The 4,833-nt window shown below is 35.2% G+C and overlaps 1 pseudogene; it reads left to right on the plus strand.

Annotated features, from left to right (window-relative positions):
* Positions 1-4,833, plus strand: part of LOC101580181 — a 16,150-nt pseudogene that overhangs the window by 3,331 nt on the left and 7,986 nt on the right.

The following is a 4,833-nucleotide window of genomic DNA, read 5'->3' on the forward strand; positions in this document are numbered from 1 at the left end:
TAAGGAGTCTCCACACTGATTTCCATAATGGTTGCACCAGTCTACATTCCCACCAGCAATGAAGAACGGTTCCTTTTTCTCCACAGCTTCTCCAACATTTGTTGTTCGTTGATTTCTTTATGATAGCCATTTTTTCTGGGGTGAAATGATACCTCAGCGTTGTTTTAATTTTCATTTCATAGATGGCTAGTGATGCAGAGCATTTTTCCATGTATTTGTTAGTTTCTAGTATTTCTTCTTCTGAGAAGTGTGTGTTAATCTCAGATGCCCATGTGGATTGGGTCTTTAAATTTTGAGACCCTAATGATTTTTTAGTTCTTTCTAAATTCTTTAGAGAAGATTTTTCTCTGAATGACTATTAGTTAAGATTATGTCAAATTGTTGGGTTGTGTTTTCACTCTGTTGATATTTTCTTTTGATGTGCAAAAATTTCTCAATAAGAGGAGGTCCCAGTTGTTAATTTTTTCAAGTATTACCAGTACAGTTTGAGTTTTGTTCATGAACTCTTTGCCTACCCTTATGTCTTCAAGATTTCTTCCTACTTTCTCTTCCAGGAGATTGAGTGTTTGTGTTTTAATGTTTAGATCTTTAATCGATTTTGACTTAAGCTTAGTGCATGGTGACAGACCTGGGTCAAGTTTTAGATTTTTTCAAGTTGAGAGCCAGTTTTTCCAGCACAATTTGTTAAAGAAGCTATCTTTCTTCCACTAAACTTGTTTGGCACCTTTTTAAAAAAAAATCATGGCTGCGTGTGTCTTTAGTTCCTTCTGCATCATCTAATGTATTCATTCTTCCTCTAGTCTATTTTTTTTGCCAACATTGTGCTGATTTTATCAAAGTAGCTGTGTAATATCATTTCACATCAGGAATTTTAATGCCTCCTGCTTTGTCTTTGTTGCCCAAGATTGCCTTTGCTATTCTAGATCTTTTCTGATTCCAAAGAAAGTTTAAGAATGATTTCTCTAGATCACTGAGGTACACTGGTGGTATTTTGATAGGGACTGCAATAAATCTGTATAACAATTTTTTTTGGTACCTGGGATTGAATTCAGGCCCTTGCACTTGTCAGGGAAGCACTTATTCCGTGAACCATCTCCCCATCCCATTCTAGTAACTTCTTGATGGCGATTTTTTGGGTCTTCCATGTAGAATAACATGTCATCTGCATATAATGATAGTTTTCTTTGTTCTTTACCTATTTTGATTCCTTTTATTTTTCTCTCTTGTCTAATAGATCTTGCTAATGATTCCAGAACTATATTGAATAGGAAGGTTGATAGAGGACATCTTTGTCTTGTACAACATCTGAGAGTAAAAGATTTCAGTTTTTCCCCATTGATAATTATATTAGCTGTTGGGTTGTCATAGATGGCTTTTATCAGATTGAAGTAGAGGCGTTCTTTTCCAATTTTCTGTAGGACTTTGAACATGAATGAGTGCTGGACTTTGTCAAAAGCCTTTTCTGCATCAACTGAGTTGATCATGTGGTTTCTAGATTTCTCTCTATTGATATAGTGTATTACATTTATAGATTTTCAAATATTGAATCATTCTTATATCCCTGGGATGAATCCTACCTGGTCATGGTGTATGATCTTTTTTTTTCCATAATTTTATTGACAGGCAAATAGCAATGAGACAGTTTCAAATCAAATTGGTGGGACAGTTTCAATAATTAACACATTGCATACTCTCTTCCTAGTGGTTATTTGCTGTACAAGATGCAGACATGATACCTATTTACAAACACTATTACAACAAATCCCTCTATTCATTAAGAGAATGTAACTATATATCTATTCTAACCATTTGGAATACACTGATACAAAATGGACATTCATTTATATATCTCCTTTTTTGTTTTGAATATTATAGGTGTGTTAACTTAGCAAAATATTCTAAAAAAGTACAGTAATCCATAATATTATTGGGTCTTCCACTTGACTGGCAGTGTCAGAAGTTGTTGACCTGAGTCCCCTACAGAGCAACATAACACCATGACTTTACTTCTCGTACTTCATTTTTATACTTTTCTGCTGGATGGTTAAGATCAAAATAAAGCAAGACCTATGCAACAAGAGTTGTAGCTTTTGGATCTGATGAGGTCAGTCAAATCCCCTGAGGATTTATCCTGAGATCCTATACCTCAGATTGTAGCTCCTTTGCCAGTGTCAACCATATGGATGAGTCACGGCCATTACTTGGCCAATGTGCTCCCCGTGAAAGGCTGAGAGAAAGTTTTCTCACCTTGTGCCTCTCCTTAGGCACACTATACATCATAAATCACTTTCCTCTTTGGCCCCATAATCTCCTTAATCAGAAAATTTGTGACACTACTTAGTTACTTGACGTTATACGACAAGATCTCATATGTCCGGAGTCTTAATTGACCTTGGAAGGCTAGGGCAAAAATGTTGGCTAACATATGATCTTCTTGATGATTTGCTGTATTCTATGCTATGATTTTATTGAGGATTTTTATCTATGTTCATGGGTGAGATTCACCTATAGTTTTCTTTTTTTGTGTGTCTTTCCATGGTTTTGGTATCAGTATAATACTTGCCTCCAGGAACAATTTTAGGAGGATTGCTTTCTTTCCGATTTCATTGAGTTTGAGGAGTACAGAAATTATATCTTCAATCAAGCTCTTGTAGAATTTAGCTGAGTCCATCAGTACCTGGCTTTTTCTTTGTTGGTAGATTTTTTATTACATTTCATATTTCCTTGAATGTTATTGGGTTTTTGAGAGTTGTTATATCTTCTTGATTCAGTTTTGGTAATTTGTACCTTTCTAGGAATCTGTCCATTTTTTTGTGTGTCTTCAATTCCATGTGAGTAAAGATTCTTGAAGCAGCTATTGATGATCTTCTGAATTTCCAAGAGGTCTGTGTTAATTGAACCCTTCTCATTCCTTATTGCTTTAATATGAGCTTTATTTTTCTTTTTTTAGTTTTAATTTTTTAATTTTTATGTTTTAGGTAAGAGTCTTCATGTTGTTCAGGGTCTCTCCACCAGGTCTGACTCATAGTGTTCTGCATGTTTATAGCTTCTCAAGAGCTGGGATTACAGGTGTGTCCCAACCTGCACAGTCTCAATTGCCATCTCACAGTGCCTGATGGGTGGGCCTGGCATGCCATGCCTGGACATTGAACCCCCAGCCCCTGTGCCTGCTTTCCTGCACTTTAATCCACTGAGCTATTTGTCTAGCCCCTCTTTCTTCTTTTTGATGAGGTTGGCTAGGGGATTATCAATTGTATTTAATCTTTCAAAAAACAAGCTTTTTGATTCATTAATTCTTTGTATTGTTTTCTTTGTCTTGGTTGAATTAATTTTGACTCTAATCTTTATAATTTCCTCCAGTCTTTGGGCTTTGGGTTTGGTTTGTTCTTCCTTTTCTAGATGTTTGAGGTGCAGCATTAAGGTATTTAGTTGTTCCTATTCTATTTTCCTAATGTGTGAGTTCAGAACTATAAATTTCCCTCTCAGAACTGCTTCCATTCCATCCCGTAAATTCTGATAATCTTTGCTTGAATTTTCATTGAATTGTAGATATTGTTTAATTTCATCTATGACCCATTGGTTGGTGAGGAGGGTGTTGTTTAATTTCCCTCTATCTATGGGGGTTTTCTGGTTTCTTTTGTCATTTATTTCCAGTTTCATTGCACTGTGGTCAGATAATATGCAACGGATAATTTCTGTTTCCTTGCATATACTTAATGTTTCTTCTTTCCTTCCTTTTCTTTCTTTCTTTTTCTTTCTTTCTTTCTTTCTTTCTTTGTTTCTTTACTACTTCTTTCTTTCTTTTTTCGGAAATGGGGATTGAACTCAGACCCTTGTACTTGCCAGGCAAGTGCTTATTCTACTGATCTATCTTCTCAGCACTTGCATATATTTAAGCATGACCTATAGATTAGTATGTGTTGTATTTTAGAAAATATCCCATGTAATGCTGAAGAAAATGTGTATTCATCTGTGGTTGGGTGGAACACTCTGTGTCCACTAAGTTGGTTTGTTCCAAGTTCTGGTTCAGATTTACTATTCTTTGCTATTTTTTGTCTGCTTGATCAATCTTTAGGGGATAAGGGGGTGTTAAGGTCTCCTTTTAAGATTATGGTATCGGATATTAGATTTTTCATGTCCATTCAGATTTATCTTTTACTCCCAGAGCTTCTTACAGAGACTTGAGTTTTCTTGCTGGTAATTCAGCTGCAGGTGGGTCCTTTGCCACACAGCTGGCAAAGTGAAAATCTTAATTAAAAGATGACCTTGGAGCTGCAGCAGTTATATTACTGAAAAGCGTGGCAATATTTTAAAAACTTTGTCATTAAGAAATCTTGGCCAGAATCCTACTTTGAAGACTATATTAATGATGAGGATGAGTCATGGCCATTGCTTGGCCAATATGCTCTCTGTGAAAGCCTGAGAGAGGTTATTCTCCACGTGTGATTCTCCGTAGGCACACTCTAAAATAGGAAAAGAAATCATTATAGTAAATGAACTTCTAAATAAATTTGAATTGGAAATTTAGTATCAAGAACAAACCAACAGTTCCTTTAAAGAAAACACTGAATCTCTTCAAGAAGATTATAAAGATGTAGAACATATGAACGAAAACATTCCTCCTAATTTGACTCAAGTAACAGTATCACAGAAATTGATTAATAGATCCGATCTTGATGCTGATGAGCCAGTCAAAGTTGAAGAAACCTAACCCATAAAGAAGCTTCCAAAAGAACAAAAAATTATTTTAAAAAAGCTATTTATATCTAATCATGAATTCAGTGAATTCATTCGTACATGAAATACTGCTTAACCTATTTTTTAATATATTTA

Source organism: Octodon degus, unplaced genomic scaffold (assembly GCF_000260255.1).
Source record: "Octodon degus isolate 3935 unplaced genomic scaffold, OctDeg1.0 scaffold00189, whole genome shotgun sequence".
Lineage (NCBI taxonomy): Eukaryota > Metazoa > Chordata > Mammalia > Rodentia > Octodontidae > Octodon > Octodon degus.